This window comes from Lygodium microphyllum, chromosome 29 (genome assembly GCF_053477565.2).
Source record: "Lygodium microphyllum isolate KBCC chromosome 29, Lygodium_microphyllum_v1.1.10, whole genome shotgun sequence".
Lineage (NCBI taxonomy): Eukaryota > Viridiplantae > Streptophyta > Polypodiopsida > Schizaeales > Lygodiaceae > Lygodium > Lygodium microphyllum.
The window spans coordinates 57,241,180-57,263,737 of NC_141163.1; the positions used below are offsets into that span (position 1 = coordinate 57,241,180).

At 38.3% G+C, this 22,558-nt stretch overlaps 1 protein-coding gene across 1 annotated transcript in view; it reads left to right on the top strand.

Moving 5' to 3' along the window:
* Nucleotides 1–22,160, top strand: part of LOC148010669 (mediator of RNA polymerase II transcription subunit-like protein) — a 60,252-nt gene extending 38,092 nt beyond the window's left edge. Inside the window, exon 4 of the mRNA XM_087671246.1 lies at nt 21,915–22,160. The gene's annotated coding sequence lies outside the window, so the exon portion shown is untranslated. The remainder of the gene's footprint in view (nt 1–21,914) is intronic.
* Nucleotides 22,161–22,558: the final 398 nt, after the last annotated feature.

The window sequence follows — 22,558 nt, forward strand, 5'->3', positions numbered from 1 at the left end:
TCATGATAGTGATGCCTCGTCATAGTCTATAGATTCAAAGGTCTCTCTCTTTTTTTGCATCTACTATCATTGTATCCACATGTCACTACGATCCATTATCCATTTATGTATTAGTCTTTAGACTCTAGTTGTGTGATGTATCGCATGTTGTGCACAATACATGTGACCACGAGGGCCACCCTTACGTATTTATCTTATTTTGTAATGAAATGGTTATCTCCACTTTAAGCATGTGTTCTATCATTTAATGATTTATGGTTTTTAAAGAAATCAAGTTATTTTTTTTTGTACTAATATCATGCCGTACCTTATAAAATTATAAGGTACCATTTAGTACCGTACTATATCGTACCTTTCATACTTGACAACTACGAGGAAAGCAAAGTGTAGTGCAATGCAATGAGTATGTAGTGGAAGTCAAAAATGGGAAAGGCCAAGTGTGTGGCCACCATCGAGTATGCCCAGTAGTAGGGCTCTACCAACGAAACACCTGATGAGGTGGTGAAGTGGTCCTAAAGGTGCAGTGGATGCCCTAGGAATGGATTCGTAAAGTGCAATAGGTGAGCCACTAGCAGACCAATCATATAATCCTTTAGGAGTTGTGATGGAGGTGTGCAAGGGAGATAGGGTCAATAGGGTGGGGGAGTGGAGTACACTTTGGAAGGAATCCAAGAGTGCCCACCATGCATATGAGAAGTGTGCACAGTGGCCCCAAAAGTGGCCATGGGCGGATTGGGTATGGGCATGGTAACCGCATAAAGAGCCTAGGGTGGAAGAATAGGGACATGTGGAGCAAAAGATGGAAGTTCTTGTGCAGGAGTGACCCAAGGGTTGGGCGACAATAGTGTATAAGTAGAGGATGGATATTGTTGCGTTTGAAAGATCATGCAAGGGGGTTCTGAGTGTCCGGGGGTAGTGAGGGGGATACCTATCACAGCCTTCCCAAGGTGTAAGGATGTGGTAAAGTGGGAGTATGTGGTGTTGATATTCAAGCTTGGACCTCTGTACCTATGATTGATTTTATCTTGGTAGCTGTAGCTAGCTGTTACTAGTCATGTGTGTTGAAATAAATGAGTCGGTTAGACTCAAACCGACAGTTAGGTAGTGTGATCAGTTAGTGACCTAGTCTATTACAATTTTGTGTGACTTACACTATGTGGGTTACACTTAGTGATATGAATGAATAATGACAACAAGATAGTACATTGCTCTTTGTTGGCAGTTCCATGCCTTCGTCTGTCTCTCCCCTCTCTTTGATCATGGTATCAGAACTTAGTCTTGAAGGAGCTGGAAGCTGGAGGGTGATTGTGACCTGCATCCTGTGAAGAGAACCCTGCAGAGGTTCATTGGCAGCCATAACCTGAAGTTCTTGTGGTATGTATCAGTGGTTGCTTGCCTCTACGTTTGTCAAATCCTATTGAGGCCTCTACAGTGAGTTCCATGCCTTAGTCTGTCTCTCCCCCTCTCTTTGATCATGGTATTAGAACTCAGTCTTGAAGGAACTGGAAGCTGGAGGGTGACTGTGCCCTGCAGCCTGTGTAGGAGAACCCTGCAGAGGTTTATTGGCAGCCATATCCTGGAGTTCTTGTGGTATGTATCAATGGTTGCTTGCCTCTACCTTTGTCAAATCCTATTGAAGCCTCTACACATCTATTGGAGCTTGTGGTTGGGCTCATTGTGACTAGTATCAACATCAGCCTATCAGCATGACATTTCCAGAACTGTGCCTGTTTTATTGGAGGTCAAAGGGCAGCATCAATTGATGATCATTGCATTTAATGTGACTGGCATACTTGGTACCATTGAGGGCCACTTGAAGCTCATTATCAACAGCCTATATAGCACTTGTGAGTGCTCATCAAAGAGCCATTAGTAGCAGCGAAAACAACATCTGTAATCATCATGAATCATCAGAGAATTGTGTCTGCATTTGTTTGCAACTGTCAAGAAGTTCTCATTAAATGCTTGGTATTGACACATTTAGACATCAATGGATGCTTGGCAAAGGGCATAGCTTCATACTCATATTATACCTGGGCATTTGTGGAGAGGATTGGAAGTCATCTGCTGGATGTATGTGATGGGCAGGGTGCTGTCATAAACTCTGAGACAGCCTGTTCTTGTTGGTTGAAGACTACAGAAGCATGTAGTGAGGTTTACTCATGCTTGGATGATGCCACATGTTTGTAGGATGGTTTATGGACTGTTATGAGCAGTGAATGATAAGTTCAGGACTTAATTACTCTTGGTAACACAGTTGGTTGGCTGGCTACAGCCTATGAGTAGCTTGTTTGTCACTGTTCCTTGTTGTATGAACAACCATTGATGCTTATATGTCATATATTGACTTCCAAAGGTTATGGTACATGGCAAATATGCTTTGAGGCTGTTATGAGCAGAGAATACCTTGGTTATAGCAGAGATTTCACTGTTGGTTGCTTCAGGCTGTTGTCTGTCATTAGGTGTTGGGAGATATCTGCATGACATTTATGCAGTCAGCTATGTCTACATGAAGTGTTACTATCCCCAAAAGGTATGACAGATGTTTGGAGATGTCTGACATGTTTCTGAGCTGAAATATCACTGGTTACTGCAGAGATTGTTGCAGTCTACTGTAGGACTGAAACTGTCCTGTCTGAGCAGTGGCATACCTATGCGACTTGACTGAAGTTTTTGGGATTCTAATTGATGAACTGATGTCTGCTACATGTTTGGAATGAGCTGGACTGAACGGGATACTGAGTAGCTACAAATGTAAATGTGTGCTTGAATGTTATGCAAGCATTTTATCAGTGAAAAGGCATCTTGGACTGTAGGGAGTCAAGCATTGACAATTTGCATACTACAATAAATACATTAGAGCTATAGATATGGCAAATGCAACAGGTACTGATAATATCACTCAGGTTACGAGGGAGAAGCTTGACAACAAGAACTTTGCTCTATGGAAGGTTAGGATGTAAAACTTCCTGATTGGCAGAGGATATTGGGATCTATGTATCGGGGCTGAAGCTGAACCAAAATTCCCTAAGAGAAATCCGACTCTTGAGCAGTAGAGGGTTCACAAACAGCGGTTGGAAAAAGCAAGCAAAGTGCTACATTGGGTTTTGTTATGTATTTCGGATGCAATGGCCATGTAGATTATGAGTTGTCAATCCCTGAAGGATGCTTGGGACATTCTTATGAAGAATTATGGCAATATTACTCATGCATGAAAAATTCAGCTGAAGCAATAGTTCAAATATATGACACGAAATGGCAGGAGCATACGAGCTTATGCTATGGAGATTAAAACCATTGCAAATTGGCTTGCTTTTATTGGTTCAAAAGTTGAGGAGGATGACATGGTTGTAGTCACCTTAAATGGCTTGGGTAAGGAATATAAAGCCTTTGACACCGATTTCTGTGAGAGTAGACCCTCTTGATTGGGATGAATTACTTGCATTGTTGTTACATGAGGAAGTTAAGCTTGGCTTGAATATAGGTTCGAGTACCTCTCAAAGTAAGGTATAGTCTTTTACTCTAGTCAGAGAGCTAGAGGCGGCAAAGCTCATGGGGCTTCTTGAGGTTGTGGTGACATTCCGAATGCCTATGGACAATAGGTTTGAGTACCTTAGAGTAGAGGTATAGTCTTTTACTCTAGTCAGAGAGCTAGAGGTGGCAAAGCTCATGGAGCTTCTTGAGGTCGCGGTGACACTGGGAATGCCTATGGACGGCAGTAATAGAATGCATGGCAAAGGTTTGAGTACCTTAGAGTAGAGGTATAGTCTTTTACTCTAGTTAGAGAGCTAAAGGTGGCAAAGCTCATGGAGCTTCTTGAGGTCGCGGTGACACTGGGAATGCCTATGGACAGCAGTAATAGAATGCATGGCAAAGTTAAAATGTACAAGGTCAGAGAGGATCGGGATTCTTTAGAGGTAGGAGAAGATTACCTAGAGGCCGAGGTGGTTCTTGGCAGTCTTATGATTAGTTGAATAAGGAGAAAGATTGTCATGGGAGTGGATTGTGGATAGTGGTGCCTCACGGCATATGACTTTTTCTTCAGGTGTTACTCATTTGTGGCCTTCGCATGGCTAGATTCTCATTGGTGATAGTTTGTCTATTCCTATATAAGGGCAGGGAAACATGCATCTCTTTCCAGATGGACGTGGTGGTGCCTATACATCCGAGGTACTTTATGTGCTGGTTTTGGCATATCATCTTCTTTCGGTGCACAAGAATTGTACCCTTGATCTTCTGGTTAAATTTGATGAGGATTCTTTTTGGATTCTTGATCGTGGATCGAGACAGGTTCTTTCTTCAGGATATGAGGAGAATGGAGTCTACAAGTTGTGGTCTTCTTCTGCCTTGACTTCTTTTCTTCTTACCTCCCAAACTTAGTCCGAGCTTTGGCATGCTTGGTTTGGCCACCTTAATTATGACTACCTTCGGAAGGCATCAAAGAAATGGCTTGTTCAAGGTTTGCCGGATATTATGGTGAGCTAGCAGCCTTATATATTCTTCATCCATGGGAAGTAGACCTGTGATGTTGTTCCCCACAAGGCTTTGAGGCAGTCTTCTGCACCCTTGGAGCTTGTTTCTACCGATCTTTGTGGATTGATGAGGACGGAGTCTCTTCGAGTAAGCTTGTATTTCATGCTAATTGTGGATGATTACAACAGGATGACATGGGCTTATTTCTTGAAGTTGAAGTCAGAGGCTTTCTCCAACTCTAAGGATTGGTTTCTCTTTGAGGATAACTGATAAGGTCGGAAGTTGAAGACCTTACCATTGGATAAGGGCGGAGAATTTGTTTCTAATGAGTTTACTCGTTTTTGTGTAGTTTTTGGTGTTCACCAAGAGTTTGCTATACAAACATTCCTTGGGAAAATGGAATCTTGGAGTGGAAGAATTGTAGTGTGATCGAGATGGCCCATATCGTGATGGAGCATCATTAGATACCTTAATGTCTATGGGCTAGAGTTGTGGCTACTGCAGTTCACATCCTTAATCGTTCCCCTACTTCCGCTGTTGCTGGTATGACTCTATATGAGGCATACTTTGGGTCTAAGCCAGATATTTCTTATTTTAGGGTGTTTGGGTAGGATGCTTATGTTCACATCTCAAAGACATAACGTGATAGATTTGAAGTGGCTTCCAAAAGATAGGTTTTTGTGGGCTATAGCTCGCAGTCTCAAGGCCATGGATATTGTATGATCCTGTTAAGCGGGATGTCTACACGAGCGGTGATCTTCGGTTCGTGGAAGTTACAGCCTTAGAGGGGGATGAGAAACACCTTGTTCTCAGAGATCTCGGTGATAGCTGGGTGCCAGCGATTGTTCCTCTGGAGCTTGAGCCTCTTGAGGACTCTTCTTTGGATGAGAAGCTTGGTTCTCAGCCATTGGATTCCTTGACTGCCCTCTCGCCGTTGGTGGATCCTCCCGAAACTTCAGTAGATAGAGAGTGACGGCAAGATCCGGTCTCCTTCTCATTGGGCTTGTGACACTCTTTGTGATGCAGGGATTGAGGGGGTCCTTGATGAGTGGCAGTGGTAGGATGGCTTGCGGCATCTTAGAGGAACCAAGCACACCACACTGAGCTTGTTTACATTAATTACTGTTTGATGACTTGTGTCATGCAAGATCAAGAGTCCACTTCCATGAAGGAGGCTTTACAACATGATCATTGGCGGAAAGCGATGGAGTAGGAGGTGGAGTCGATTGAGAGGAATGACACTTGGTATCTCATGCCAAAGCCTTCTCATAAGAAGATCATTGGAGTCAAATGGGTCTTCAAGACTAAGTATCGCAGTGATGGCATATTGGACAAGCACAAGGCCTACCTTGTTGCTAAAGGTTTTGTGCGACGCCTAGGTATTGACTTCCATGATACTTTTGCCCCTACAGCTTGGATGGCTACTATTCGCGTGGTTCTTGCCTTGGCTAGCCATAGGAGATGGACGGTCTATCAGCTGGATGTGAAGTCTGCCTTCTTGAATGGGCAATTGAAGGAGGAGATCTATGTTGAGCAGCCTCTCGACTTCGGTTCTTTTGATGGTAAAGTGTACAGGCTGTGGAAGGCTCTTTATGGCCTTAAGCAAACTCCACATGCTTGGAATGAGAAGATTGACGCGTTCCTCCAGGAGAAACTAGTGTATTGGTGTTCCAAAGCCAACCCTCAATTGTATGTACACACCTCAGGTGGATGTCCTATGTTGTTTGCCCTTTGTCGGTCTGCGGGGAGATCTCCCGCAGCGCACAGGGCAGAAGCTCGTCGCTAGGTCGGGGGGGGGGGGGGGCAGATCCGCCATTGCTTCGCACCGCCATCTCTCTCTAAGAATTCTCTCTCTCTCTTACACACACACACACACTTTGTAGTGTGTGTACGTGCGCACGCGGGGGTGTGAGGGGTGACCTGCCACTCATCATTATCATCTCTCTCTCTCTCTCTCACACACACACACACACACACATAGAGGGTAATTGCAATAATTACTAGAAACTTGAAATACAAGAGTCACAATTGAACTATATGATTGACAAAGAAACTGAAGAAACTGGAGCATGCCAAGAAAGAAACTCATTCCTAGGAAGGATGTCTAATACATGCATACTAGATGATGCTAAACTGCCAATGAAGAAAACCTCTCAAATGGGTGAAGTGATTGTGCACTCTAGAAAGAGAATCAAACATGAATATATTCTGGATAGTCAAGTTATCAATTTGGGTTTTCTAAAAACTCAATCCCACTGATGCATGGTAGGGCCAATTGCATGACATCAAACCTAAGACAAAAGAGATTGTATCTTTCTCACTACCAGGCAAGAAAGAAACCAATGATGATAAATCTCCTCACTTGTTGTACAAAAGAAACAAGAACCATCGGAAATATTGCGTTTGGAGGGTTAAAAGAAAGGAACCAAGTAACCGAATATGCTTAGCATATATGAAGCTAGCTGAGATGAAAGGAAAAGATTTGAATCTTTATCAGCTCATTATTATTATTATTCCCAATGGGTGTAATTGCTATTATTTAGTTTAGTTTCATTTAGTAGCAGATTGTTTTGAACTTTCATATGGAATGAATACAATGTCATGATGCTTTATACTTTCAGTTAAGTGTCTTGTCTTTGTTAGTCCTACACAAGACTTGATTGTGATAGGTGACCATACTCAGATGGTCAAGCGGACAATGGCAACACTTAATGAGAAGTTTGAGATGATGGATATGGGACTCCTACACTTCTTTCTAGGTCATGAGATCTATCAGACTCCGAGGGGGATCTTTGTTTCCCAGCAGCGGTATGTACAGGAGCTCTTGGCTATGTGTGAGATGGAGGGATGCAAATCTCTTACGACTCCTATGGACTCGAATTGGAAGGCTATAGCTCATTCCGATTCTCCTTTGGCGGATGATATTTGTTATAGGCAATTGGTTACTTCCTTGATTTGGCTTCTTAATACCTGTGTTGACTTATGTTATACTAGCCGGGTTTATGAGTGAACCCAAGAAGGTGCATTGACAGGCTCCTCAAAGGATTTTGCAGTTTCTATGGGAGACTCTTGATTTTGGGATTTATTATCCTGCTGGTACAAGTGTTACGGACTTGGTACTCATAGGTTGGAGTGATTATGATTGGGGAACTAGTGATGTGGATCATCAGAGATCCACGACAGGTTATTGTTTTACCTTGGGTGTTGACAGACTCCTCAAAGGATTTTGCAGTTTCTACGGGGGACTCTTGATTTTAGGATTTATTATTCTGCTGGTACAAGTGTTACGGACTTGGTACTCATAGGTTGGAGTGATTATGATTGGGGGCTAGTGATGTGGATCATCAGAGGTCGACGATAGGTTATTGTTTTACCTTGGGTGTTGGTGCTGTTTCATGGGTTCTCTTTGCACCCGTATATATTTCTGCATTCCTATATAATATTTTTCATTGCAGATTTTCTGCGTTTCATTGTCTCTATCTCTCTCTCTCTCTCTCTCTCTCTTCTCTCTCTGTTCACTCTTTGTCTTGGTCATTTGCTTTTGCATTGCTTCACTCTGACAATGAGCTATCCAAAGATCTTAAGAAAAACAAAGAAAAGCAACAGATAAGTATCGAAGGCATTTGGCTTTACAAAAAAGGGATTGGGTATGGCTGAAATTTGAGAAAGCTTGTATAAGAAGCTCTAACAAGCCTTCATCATAGCAAGAAATCATGGTCCATTTTAAATCTCTGAAAAGATTAACAATGTTTGTTACAGGTTATAACTTTCAAAGAATTGAAGAATTCCTAATATTTTTTTATATCCATTTTTTGAAGCCTTATGAAGGGCCTCTACTATTGAAACTTGTAATAGAGAATCCATCCAAAGTATATGAACAAGAAGATATACTCAAACTTGAGCAAATAGTCTTTCACATGATCAAGAAGGGAGAAATGAACATTTTTAAAAAGTTCATTTTGAAATTTAAAAATTACTCTCATTTAGACTCTAAATGGATACTTGAAAGGTATTTTAAAGACTATTTAGAAATACTTACAGCTTATGAAAAAGCTATAGGACTTGAAATACTTCAAATAATGTCGAGGATAAGACGGATTTCAAGAGGTAGGGATGTAACCAACCTTTTATATATCAACTGTTACCATGACATATTGACTCAATGACTCAAATTAATTTGATGCTCTTTTACTTTGAAATGTGATTTATATTATTTAAGTGTTTCAAAAGTATGGTTAATTATTCTTTCGAGTCAAGTGGCCAATGGCTAGAATGTCTTAGAATTATACTTGGTTTGTCATTGATAAGATGTCCAAAAGCAATTACAAGTTGGGTGGTCAAATTAACCAAAAAGCCTAGATGACTAAGACTTTTTTTAACTCGGCTAGTGACATTGACCAAAAGCCTATGTAATGAGTGCTTTAAAAAGTGAAACTAAATGTTTATAATTAAAGAAACAAACCATGAACCGGTGAACCTATACAATTAAGCTCTCCAAAATCTAAATTTGGGGACTCCTAAAATTTAGGAGGTTACTATTTTTGAAAGTTGCTTAGATGGAAATTTTGTTCACGTCAAAGGCTATTAAATTTTAAAAGAAACAATTTTGTCTTCAATGATTATCTCATATTCTTAACCATTGGAGAGATTTTTGGAGTAGAAAGTTTAAAAGCTTCTTTCTCTAGAAATGTGACATGTGGCATTTAGAATAGGATACATGTCATTTTAAAGAGACAAGTGTCCTTATAGTTGTCTCTTTTCAGTAAACTCTTGCCATTTGTAGCCTCTATTTTCTACTTTTAAGCACCCAAGCGTTCTACATATTGACAGCCTCTCTCTTCATTTGGAATAAGCTCTCACGTTGTAATTTTAGCCACATGCTTGTATTTTTCTATCTATCACTTATCCAAGAAGCACTTTCTACTTAGCTTAATCTTGTCCAAGCATTAGAGAATAAAATTAGCATGTTGCTTGGAGTATGCAAAAATTAGGGTTTCAAAATTCTGATCTTCTGAATTGTAGCAAATCAGTCATTTTGTATATAGTTCAAGCACTTGGGTGCTTGCGGTTTGTTTCAATAAATTCATGTAAAGGGAGAGGGGCTGATTCCCCTCTCAATGCAGTGTTGATTCTCTCTCTCTCTCTCTCCCCTTGACGCATTCTTCCGATTTTCATGGTGATAATTAATCAAGTTGGTTAAGTTCAAACTATTGTCATTCTCACGTTCTTTCCTGCACTTTCAGATTTATAGCAAGCATTTGCTATCAAAGATCTTTGCCACTTGTACTACTATCTTGGTATGTTTGATACTATTGAGGGGGGTGTTGTTTTGAGGTAGTCCAAGTAGGTTGGATAGTTATTGCAATGTTTTCAGTTTGAGGACTATAAACTTGTCTCTACTCTAGTGGAGTCGGGCTTTTGTTTTTCTCTTGAGGATGATGGTGATTCTTTTGACACCTCTTTTTCAACACAATTGGATGTTTAATTTGTTTGTGCAATACACATCTGGCCATTCAGTATGTTGTATTCCAATTGAGCTGATTTATGCATAGCCCATGCTCACGCCCATGCTCACAGCATTGGCAAGCAGTTGAGCATGTCTTCCAATACTTGAGAGGCACACAGGCTTTGGGGCATTTTTATCTTTGTAGCACCTCTACTTCCTTGCATGCTTTTACAGATAGTAATTAGGCAGGATATTTTGATATGAGTGTCCATTAGTGGAAATTGTTTCTTACTTGGTGATGCTTCCATCTCTTGGCTTAGTAGGAAGCAACCTATAGTGGACACTTGAAGTTGTGAAGCTGAATATATGGCAGCTTATATAGCTACAATTGTGTGTGCTTGGCTCAGATGTCTTTTACTAGACCTACATATTGCATTTCCGTCATTTACATGTATCTACAATGATAGTCAAAGTGCATTGGCAATTGCATGAAATCTAGTATTTCATGCATGAACAAAGCACATTGAGGTGCATTTTCACTATGGTAGAGAGAGATTCCATGTAGGGGAGATTGATTTGCTCCATGCGCCTACATAGGATAACATAGGAGGCATATTCACCAAGGCTCTATCTAGAGAAAAGTTTGAAGCTTTTTGCAAAGCTTTAGGCCTACTTCCATTCTAGGATTGATTTGTGACATACATGTTTCACTCACATCATTCACTCTAGGGGGATTTGTTAAATACACCCTTTTCCTTCGAGTGGTTCTGGTGTGAATCCATGGGTACTTTTTATCCTCTTACGTGGGAGGGTTTTTTCCCCGTTTACTTTAGTGTGTAGGTCTATATGACCTTAGGTTGTACCTTGTATTCTCATTCTTGTGATTCATTTTAGTGAAGGTCCTCTTGTACGCTTCTTTGTGTGTCTACTCTCACTCTCACTCTCTGTTCACTTCTTGTCTATCAAGCTATACATTCGATCCAACAGTTTGACTTTTGGTTTTCAGTTTTCCAGTTTGTAGTAGCTCAAGGGAAGGGTAATGGGAAGGGCTCCCAAAGCCTACTCGATAAGTATTTCAGTTTAAACAACACTCATGTGTCTTTCTAGTTCACTGGCTTTTGTTTGAATTCTTGGTTTGGTTGCCTACACATGCGATCCAATACAGCCTGCTGTAACAAGAGAGTGCATAAAGTCACACATTATGGAGGTAATTGTAACTCTAGACTTTTGTCAGTAGTTGAGAGCTACTAAATAGTTGGTGTAGCGTATTGTGTTTGTCGAATGAAGCATCTGATTATAATGGCCAAAGTAGTAACCTGTATTACAAAGTATATACACACAACTAAAAACATACAAAATTTAGGTTCCTGTTTTGTTGTTTCCAACAAGATAAATCCTTTGTTACATTATTCCGCAATGTTTCTATTTCACCATCTATGAAAGTTTAGGCAATTGATTTGATATATTGTATATATTGGACTTTGGTCTTTCAAATGCTCTTTGAGCATGAGAAAGTCCTCAGTCTACTAATCCTCCCATCAACACTACGTGTAGATGTTGACTCATAAGGCTCATGATAGATGTCTATAATTGACATGGTTACACTGTACTACATCTAGAACATGCACAGGCTTGTCTTTGCTCTCATGTATAATAGGGAGCTGTTGAGTAAGTCGGACAGTCTTGTGCTTTAGAACATGCCCAGGCTTGTCTTTGCTCTCATGTATAATAGGGAGCTGTTGAGTAAGTCGGACGATTAGTTTTGGAGCTTTGGCTGTGGGTCAACTGTAAAAGATGGAGATACTAGTGCCATTAGTGCATGTGGTTGGGGGGGAAAAGAAAAACTAGTGTATCCATTGATTTTCTACTGTCTAACAATGGCTGTGCATCTATTTGCACCCCTTCACAAAAGCATAATCAATGCTCATTTTTGGCCTCAACTAAGTGTGTGGAATACTTGGCTTATGAGCACAGCCAACAAAGGTAAAATTATATATCAGTTGGCTCTCTTTGGGAATATTATTAGACTTGTTTTTCATAGTGGTAACAACCAAATGACCCTTCTTTTGTCCTCATTTTTTAAAAATTGATTTCTGAAGTGGATTTATTATACAGTCAACATGGACATGTCTCTTCTTATCACAAGCAATATATATTTCTTCATTTGAACTCTTTTTCCATTGATTGCTGTTCAACTTTCTTTTCTTCTCATCCTCTGCGTGATGCAAATTTACCTTTATGCGTGAATGTGATCCACCTTTTGTTTGCTTTTTGCCATGTCATCTAAAAACTTCATCTTTCTTGGGAACCCCTTAGTCTGCAAATCTTTAGAAACATCAGCTGAATCCATTGCTTATGGTAGTGCAGCCTTGCAATGAACTTATCAACCTTCTCACTTCAGAGATCTTTAGACAACATCATGTGAAGAGCAGCTTTCTAAAACCCTAGATTTAGACCTTCACAACGTTAGAAACCATCCTTTTTCTGCTCAAACTTCATATGTGAGAATTGTGACAAAATTGTTTCTTGAAACTTTTCCATGTCTTTGTATCGAGAAGTGCGCATATGGAAACACCAATTCAAACTAATGTGAACTTGCTAAACCATCAGAGCTCCAATAAACTCTCTTACTTATTTTTTTTCCTCTTCTACTTACAATTTGTATGAGTTGAGGAATCATGATGAGAATTAGAAAAATCTAACTAAGAACTAGTGTCAAGAGAAGAGTTAGAGATGCACTCCTCTCTTTTTCTTCATGTTACTATCATCGTTTAAAGCAAACTCATGGAGGATATGAGGTTTAAAGGTATTACTAGAGTGTTGTTTCTTTGAAGACTTTTATTGTTTCTTGTTCCTTCTCCCTTCCCATGCGACGATGGTTCATTGAGTGAGAGGGAGTTTATGTTGCGGTGTTCTCTCTTTTGTGGTATTGTGTTAGTTGCATCCGTTGCAAAAGAGGACTGCAATAATAACACAAGGAGAGCAGATCGCACAATGCAGTTTGAGGGATCTCACCTTGTAGCAAAAACATACATTAGCATCTTTAGATTGTAGTCTACATGGGAGTGCCAAGCAAAAGTGAAGGGTAGAAACAAATATTGAAAAGTCAACAGTACGAAGTAGCTATAGAAAAGAAAGAACACATCAAAATAAACACAAGTAGGCGAAGAAGGTTCCAAAATTTTGCATGATAGTGTTGTTCAACATGTGTATTTGTTGGAGGTGTCAAAATGCAAAATGTGGTGTAGCAATAGACAAACTAAATCTTAAGTGACAACTTGCATGATTCCTTCGGTGACATATTTTCTCACATGTAGGGTTTGTCATAGTTTCTAGGTCAAATGCGTTTTATCAAAATGTATATATTTAAAAGTTGAGAACATAAGCTTCAAAAGTCCATTGACTATCTTCGAATTGACTTAGCAAGATGAATAAACCATCCAATCAAGCCTCTTTCACATTCCACCACTTAGATGTTAGCTATTGCTAAAGACTTCAAACTATGTGACATGTGTGATTAGGTGACTTATGTGATTATTACCCTTCTTTGTGGTGGGGTGGTTGAATTTTGGTTTTTAGTTTTCCACTTATACTTGAAGGGAAGGGTTTCCAAATCTTGCCCCATCAGTGTTTCAATTTGAAAGGCACTAATGTGCCTTATTAGTTCATCAACATTTGTTTCTAGCCTTAAGTTTCCAATTTGATTGCATGCTCATGCAGTCCACTATAACACAAGTTGCAATAATAGAATACATGTTAAGAAGTGAATTGGAGAGAGATAAGGAGGAGAGAGAAGATTGCAGAAAAGATAGTGACGAGGAGAGAGAAATACAAAATAGAGAGAAAGAAAGAGGTGAGAAGCCATTGAAGCTAAGAGTAAGGATAACGAGGAGAGACACAATATTATATTAATGTTTCAAAAGATGAGAAAAATTAAATGTCCCTTCCTTTTATACCTATGTTAGTATGACATGGTATTACTAATATTTTCACTCTAAACAACTATTATTTCCAGCTTCTTATAATCCATCTCGTCCCAAAGGTTTTTGCCTTGGAAAACAAATTTACAAGGGTTGGAAAAGGATGTATGAAATAGAGTACTACTCTGTTTTTAGCTATGCAAATAGGAAAATCAATAAAAGATTAAAGATATATGGATTGAAATGAAGAGATAAGAGCAAGTCTCAACCAAATACATGATTCAGAGCACTTCAAAAGTGCTTGGAGCCTTAAAGTCTTGAAATGATGGACTCAAAATGAAAATGAAGTAGATAGCTTGTTGTATGAACGGACCTTGTTGAACCAAGTCTGTTGTAACTTCTGGTAGAAGTATCCAAACGAAGCGTGTCACATGTCTAAATGTAGCTCTTGAAGAGTACTTTGACCTTATATAGGTGACACAATTCTGAAAATTAGGCAAAATAAAAAAACTGTTCTAAAATAGGTTGCTGTCAGGTCCCATCAGTATCATAACTAGCTCCAGTCAGTATGCTTCAGCCATCAATGTGTTCCGTAGGTAAAGAAACTCATCTAGTATAGAATCAGGCCTCCAAGAAGCTTCCTTAGATCGCAAACCTCTCCATTTGATTAAATATTCAATGACGGAGCGAGAGTAAAGCTTCTTCTCATGCTAACCTATGATAGTCTCAAGGATATATTGAATAAGACCTTCATCAATATGTGGTAGCTCATCAATTGTATCAACAGGGTCACCATAGAAAGGCTTGAGCTAACATGGAATACATTATGAATCTTAGTGAAAGGGGGCAGCTTTAATCTATATATCAAGTCTCCAATGCGCTTCAGGATCTTGTTGGGTCTATAAAATCTGTGAGCAAGCTTGTTACTGGATCTATTCTTCAAAGTAAAATACGGAGACTTGGATACCTAAACTAATTGCCCTTCTTGGAACTCTAAAGGCCGCCTCTTTTCATTTGCATAGATCTTTATCGAGTGTTGGGCTTTTCTAATTGTAATTTGTGAAAAATATGGCTGAGCTCTTCATTTAGAAGGTAGGCTTTTTGTAATTCTTCAATTTAGTCACTATGTAGCTCAATCATAGTTGAAACTTTACAGGTCCATATACGAGAAAGAGAATCAATCACTACATTGTCTTTGCCTCTCGTATGAGTGATGCTAAAATCATAATTTTGCACTGTATCTACATACTTACGCTGCTTAGGAGTAAGATTGGACAGAGTGAGAAAATACTTAAGGACCATGTGATCACTTTGAACTCTAAACCGATTGCTATACAAATAATGGTATCATTGTTTTATTGCATGTAATATAGCCAACATCTCTCGGTCATAGACATTCATAGCCATTTTCTTATTTGTATGCTTGCGACTTTTAAAGACAATCACTCCATGCTCCTGTAATAAAATAACCCCTATGCCTCGGCCACTAACATCACATTGCATAGTAAACTTCTTTGAAAAATTCAGGCATACTAGAATAGGAGCAGAAGTAAGGAGTTTCTTCAATTGGTTGAAGCTACTATCCACAAGAGTATCCCAAAAGAAAGCTTCCTTTTTTAACTTATCAATCAAAAGAGTAGCAATAGCCGCATAATGCTTGATGAATCAACGATAAAATGAAGATAGACTAAGAAACCCTCTAAGTAAAGTAGTGGTAATAGGTGTTGGCCAATCTTTTACACAATACAACTTCTTGGGGCCAGCCTAGATATCTTTTTCATTGACAATATGTCCCAAGTATTTCACTTTAGTCTGTATGAGAGAGTATTGTTTCTCCTTAGTAAAGAGTTTGTGATGTCTCAATACATTAAAAACCTTTCTCATGTGTGATAAATGGTCTTGAAGGGTATTACTGTAAATCAAAATGTCATCAACAACGAAGACCAGGATAAACTGAAAGAGAAAAGGTTGCAAAATCTTGTTCATCAGACTTGAAAAGTAGTTGGAGCATTTGTAAGCCCAAATGGCATCACTAGAAAATAGTAGAGCCCTTGATCAGTCCTAAAAGTAGTCTTGATTTTATCACCCTCTCATATACAGATCTGATGATACCGTGACCTCAAGTCAATCTTCGTAAAGAATCTAGCCCCCTTGAGTTCATCAAGCAAATCATCAATTTTGGGTATTGGGTATTTGTTTTTTATTGTGATCTTGTTAAGATCCTTGTAATCAATACACATTTTGAAAGATCCATGTATTTTTAAACTAACAAGATCGGAGATGCATAAGGTGAAGAACCGGATTCAATGAATCCCATTTCAAAAAGCTCATTAATTTGCTTGGCTACTTTTTCACGCTTACACTTGGAAAATCTACCAAGTGGCTTATTAATTGGATTTGAGTTGGGCTCCAAATCAATTGGGTGATGTACTGCTCTCTCGGGAGGCAATGAAGTAGGCACTTCAAACAAATCCTTGTACTTCTCAAGAAGAGCTTTCAAAGCTGGATGACTTATTGACTTTGTGGATTGATCTTCAACCTTTTTATTCAGGTGCAAAACAAAGATCTGTGAATGCCTCTTATACTCCTTTTTGAGTTGTTGAATGGTAATAAGTTGAAAATTTGATTTACTAAGAATTCTCTATATATAGATGAATTGTCCATTAAAGATAAACTCTATATACAATTGTGAGAAATCCAAAGTAATTTTACTTAATGTCATTAACTAATCACAACCAAGTATAATATCTATAGGCCTCGTTTCCAAGGTTATTAAGTTTACTTTTGCTTCATTATTTTCAACAATCTGTAAAGAAACCTGTAGGCATATTTGAGTACTGGTTTTTTCTTTACCATTGTGTACTTGAACTCTTATGAGTTGCTGTAAGTCAGTGGGAAGACAATTCAACTTATATATAATGGACTTATTCACAAAATTGTGTGTAGTATTGCTACTATTTATCAGGATGAACACATTCTTTCCATGAATATTATCCTTCATACGAAGTGTATTAGGGCTCTTAGAACTTGTCAAAGCATCCATGAAAATGGAACAACTAGTGGCAACAAGTGTCTCATCAAAAGTTCCTCTTGGATCAAAAGGAATACTATCACCTGGATCAAAAGGAAAAGTGTCGACAGGGTCATAAAAATGATCTTGCCCAGCTTCTTCCTCAAGATCTTCATTTTCAGCAGTAGGTACAAATGCATTGACCTCATCAATGTTATCTTCAGAATCCTCAAAGACTAACATACTATGAATCTTGGCTTTTGCATTTTTGTATACACAATTTGTGGTGTGGTCAGCTGTATACTTTTTCCCACATTTGAAGCATAAGCCTTTTTCATTTCTTTCTTTGTAGAGGTCCATAGGAATAAACTTTGGATTCTTATTGGTTGAAATAGATTTAGGTTTGATGTCCCCTTGTTTAAAATCTTCTCTTGGATTGTTTATTATCTTGAAATTGCTTTGAGGTCTTGAAGCATTGAATGATGGATAAGTTGGCACTCTTAAGCATTGAATGATGGATAAGTTGACACTCTTAAGCTCCCACTTGTGCATGATTGCTGCCATAAATATTGCCAACTTGTCCCTGTTTTAAAATAGTCATTGGTTATCCATAACTAGTCATTGGTTATCCATAACTAGATTGAAATGGGGACTCTCTTCTATATTTCCTTCCATAGCACTCCGCTAGCTCAATAGCTTTAAAGAGATTGGTTGGGTTTTGCGCCATAACATTAGTTGATAAAGATGACTCTAACCCATACATATACTCGTGGAGTTTAGCTTCTTAGTGATGCTCTCTACATACATTGTAAGATTGAGGAATTAGTTTGTATATTCTCGTACATTTAGGCCTCTTTGCTCTAATCCATACCATCTTCGCGTCAACTCCTCTTTTTCAAGAGGAGAAACAAAGACCTTAGCCATAAGTGTCTTAAATGCATTCCAATTCTCTACAAGTATGTTCTCTTTCTTTATGTATCTTCACAAAGTATGCCTAAATCCCTCCAAATATAAAGATGTAAAATGAATCTTTATATCATTGGTTCTAGAGAATATATCAAAGTAAGATTCAAATTTTGAAATCCATTCCTCTAGATGAGATGGTGAAGATGATTGACCATTGTACTGTGCCAAAATGATCTTATCCTTTAATTCTCTTTCACAAAAGGGTTGTTCCAAAATAGACTACTAATGGATATGAGGCACCCCCAAAATAAGATGGTATTCTCCCAATAGGTGGTTGAGAATTAGTATGAAACCTTCGCATTGGTAGAGGATCTCTAGGAAGTTGGGTATTCAATTCAAAAGCTTGAGAATTAGCACCATTGAAATTGCTTAAATAGTAATTATGCCTTTGTGAAGTCTCACCTATTTCATATTGACTATTTGGAATACTCCTTTGTCCAATGATACCATGACCTTGACCATTTTGGTTAGGTGGTTGAAGTGGGATTGAAGGTTCACTATTTGAATGAGCTTTCTTTTTAGCTTCACTGGCTTCTATTTGCATTTGCATCCATTGGGAGAATTGAGCCCTATTTTGAGCATTAGATTCTACTAACTTGTCAATTGAAGCCTTTATTTGGGTAGTGGAATCCACGACCTCCTCAATGGAAGACTTTATTTGATTAGCAAGCAATACCATGTGCTCCACTCTAGATAACAACTCCATATGCCTTTAAGCATGACTATTCTCATGTTCACATATAGTATTATCGAGTGTACTGATTTCACCTTGCATTTGAGGCTCTTCAGAGCCCTCTTGAGTTGTACTATCCAACATGGAATCTTTGATTTGCTGTACATACTTATCCTAAGTCTTACTCTTTCCTTTATGACATGTCATGGTAGTGCAGTCTTGTAATATTCCATGTTAGAAAATTGGTTATAACTTGAGCTAGGAGACTTCGATTCACAAACTTTTTGATTTAAATGAAAGCCAACGGTACACTCTTTAACATGAGCTATAGTACGTCATAACATGTTTAGGACAAACAACTATACAATTCAATCTCTGAGTTTGAACTGTCCGGGCTTGCACCATATTTTAATATGTAAGTATCTTCTTTCCACCTGTAAAAGCAAAATGGTAGTGTCTAATGGCTACAAAACCTTGTAGGAAGTTGGATACGATATGTGGGCACCTTGTAGTACTTGCACTTGTACTTCAGTAATGAAGATGGTACCTGTAACGGCTTGTATATACCTTGTACTGTTCTATAAATCTCTCGTTTTACCCTGTTTTGCTCTTAAAGGTACTTGAGTCTTGGGCTTCAATCTTCAATTTCCCACTCCTTGTACCTGTGTGAGGGATAGGATAGCAAGACAGGTTCCCTACAGGTGCTCAGAATCACAGAGAGTGGGCAAAGTTTCCCATCGGATCGGTTTGTTGCACCCCTTCGGGATCTTTAATAGTGAGGGAGGATTATCTCTGTTTTGTCTCACTATGTTCCTCGACATCTACCTTTTTTCTTGGTGGGAATATCAACATGGCAGTGGCATGCTACTCTAATCAATCATTATGAGATGTATTACCGAAATGTCCATTCAACTCTTTTTCATGAAATGCAAGAGAATTGAAATTTCGGCAAAATGGATGGGAAGAGAGTCTTATCAAGCAGTGACTCATTGTTGCTGACGTATCCTTTTATAACGAGTCTATGATATATTTTGCCATGAATGAACAATCATTATCAAATAAATGGATTAGAGTAAGCAATTTTATCAATCAATGAGGCTTAATCAATTGGATTGAATGTAATGTTGGCATTTTCAGTTAGAAGCTTCTAATTCACTGATTGGATCCAATATGCATCGAGCAAACATTGCATTACATGAATGGGTTGATTTAAGCAATAGTTCGTTGAGATTTGATGGATATTATACAATTTTTTAATCTCTCAAGCAATTGGATAAAGCTTACCAATTGGATGAATGAGAGATTAAGAATTGAAGGAGGATACCTTCTATATGTTTGATGAAAACTTGATTGATCCGCAAATGCTTGATGAAGCCTCCGGTTGCCCAATGTTGTTGAAATAATCTTCAATGCTTGTGTATTTAATGCTTTGAAGTAATCTTGAAGCTTCAAATGCTTAAGATTGAAGCATTAAATCCATTTTTCCCAAATTTTAACTCCATAGAAGCTCTTGAGCTTCAATCTTTAGCCATTTGTGCTCAATCCTTGCAATTTCTTTAAGAATTCTTATTGAAATGATTCCATGGGTTGAAATGATAAAGAATATTCAAGAAATTGAAGAGAAATGATAGCTTGAGTTGAAGCTTTTATGGTTGTCTATGGACTGCATAGTTAGGGCTTTCAAGAAAGCTTAAGGATGAAGAATGGAGTGCAATCTTGATGATTATTGGAGGATTTCACTTGCGAATGATCAATTGAAGTATCAGGACTTGAAGATTGGGCAAGGAGAGTAGGCTGAAATTAGCCCGAAAAATGCATCACATTTTTCGAGGTTGTCCTATGCACCATGATGGACCTTGGTTGGGGTTGATAGGTAATGAACTTGAAGCTCTTGAAGTGAGGAAGCTTGGTCTAGTGTTACTTTGTGAGGAAGAGCAAGGGTTTGAGAGAGTTAACTCCCATTTGACCATGTTACCTTCAAAATTGCATAAAAGTTTGATAACAACTTGCTATTTTGTTCTTACAGCGCCATATCTGTCCCAAAGATCTCAAGACATAGTCTTCTTCTAACTATAAATGTCTTGCTAGCCACTGCTAGTCACTGTTGATGTCTTGCACTTGTAATACTTGTTTGAAATTGGTTTTTATGATGAAAAATTGGATTGAAATAGAAGAAAAATGGATCAAAGATTAATGTTATGGTACCACTTGTCAAGAAGTCAATTGGAGAGAGAAGTGTCCAGAAGAGAGAAGAGAAAGTGTAAAAGAGAGAGAAAGAGAGTGACGAGGAGAGAGAAAGACTAAAAATAGAGAGAAAAAAAGAGGTGAGAAGCCATTGAAGCTGAGAGCAAGGTAATGAGGAGAGAGACAGTAATGTATAATGTTTCAAAAGATGAGAAAAATTACATGTTCCTTCCTTTTATATCTATGTTAGTGTGATATGGTATTACTAATATTTTCACTCTAAACAACTATTCTTCCTAGCTTCTTACAATACACAAGAGTCACACAAAGATTTGAATAGCTATGGGGATGGTACTAACTCGAGTTTTGTTGGTATTTAAGAGCTACTAAATAGTTAGTGAATTGTATTATGTTTGGCAATTGAAGCATTTAAGTATGTAAAGGCTAATGTAGTAATTTGCATTACAAAGTAAATATTCATACTAAAACGTATACAAATTTTTGGTTCTTGTTTTGTTGTTTTCAATCAAGGCAAAACCTTTGTTTTATGGTTTCGAAATGTTTTCATTTCACCATTATTGAAACTTTAGGCAATCAATTTCATATATTGGTATTCTGGTGTTTTGGATGCTCTTGGAGCATGAGATAGTCTATTGATCCTCTCAGGAACACTCTATAGATGTTGTCTCATGAGGCATTGTTCTTGTTGAAACAAGGCCCCACACATGCCAAGAGTGGATCCTCATGGTGTATGCCTAAACTTGGCACAGTTGCTTTGTCACATCTATCTTGTCTTCTAATTTAGAGCATGCCTAGGTTTTTGTTTGCTCACTTGTATAGTATAGAGCTGCTGATCGTCTTGGATTGTGGGTCAACTAAAAAAAGTGGAGATGCTAGTTCCTTGGGTGCATGTGGTTGGGGGACAAATATCTCTTGCCATTCTCCACGTTTTGTTCCTTGCTTCTCTCTTTGGCCCCTATCTCTTCATCTTTCTTTGCTACTCAATGAAGAGAAAGTGGCCTTTTGAGCAACCTTGCATTTTTCAAAGTTGTAGGAGTTCATATGTATATCCGGTGTGGAAACATCAATGTTTCACAAGTTGGTTCCAATTGTTGGAGTTAACATCATGTTAATGAAGTGCACAATATTAATATTCCCATATCTATGTGCATATGAGCTAATATATATTTGTGATTTTCATTCAAACATGCTTTCAAGCTTGATTTTGTATATTGTTGGCAGGATTGTTTCGTGTTTGCTTGATTTCATGGATTGAAAGCACAACATGAATATAACGTCTGATGGAATTGGAGATGACATTGCTCCTGCATTTGATAATCATGAGTGGCACATTAAGCTAGTGTTATATTATGAGATCCTTTACATGAAAGGCTTTGTATTTTCCATACTTATTGTAGTAGCTGTTTGCATTGTTTGATTGGATACCTTAATTGCACACTCTATAAACCTTAGGTCACACCATTCATAAATATATTCCTCATTCTTAATCAATCATACATGGTATATTTAGGGTTGTAAATAAATCAAATATCAATGTTTAAATCTAGCTATCCTCCATTAGATGTATGACCAAAAGTATCATATATGTGTTCTCTTGGAGTAGTTCTATACTATTCAATTCTTCTTATAAATGAGATATTAGAGTGATGGCATGCTACACGTATCACCAGAATATTTTATTTACAATGTATTGGTGCTTGGAAAATATCTTGTGATGTTCACCAACTAGTAGAAAAGTTATCATGAGAGACTATTTTCAAAGTAGGGCAATAGCCCAAAGGATTGCTTAAGGAGAAGTGTAAACTCATTTAAAAGAATCATGAGAGTATGCATATGATCAAGCACAAATGACACAAGTTTACTTA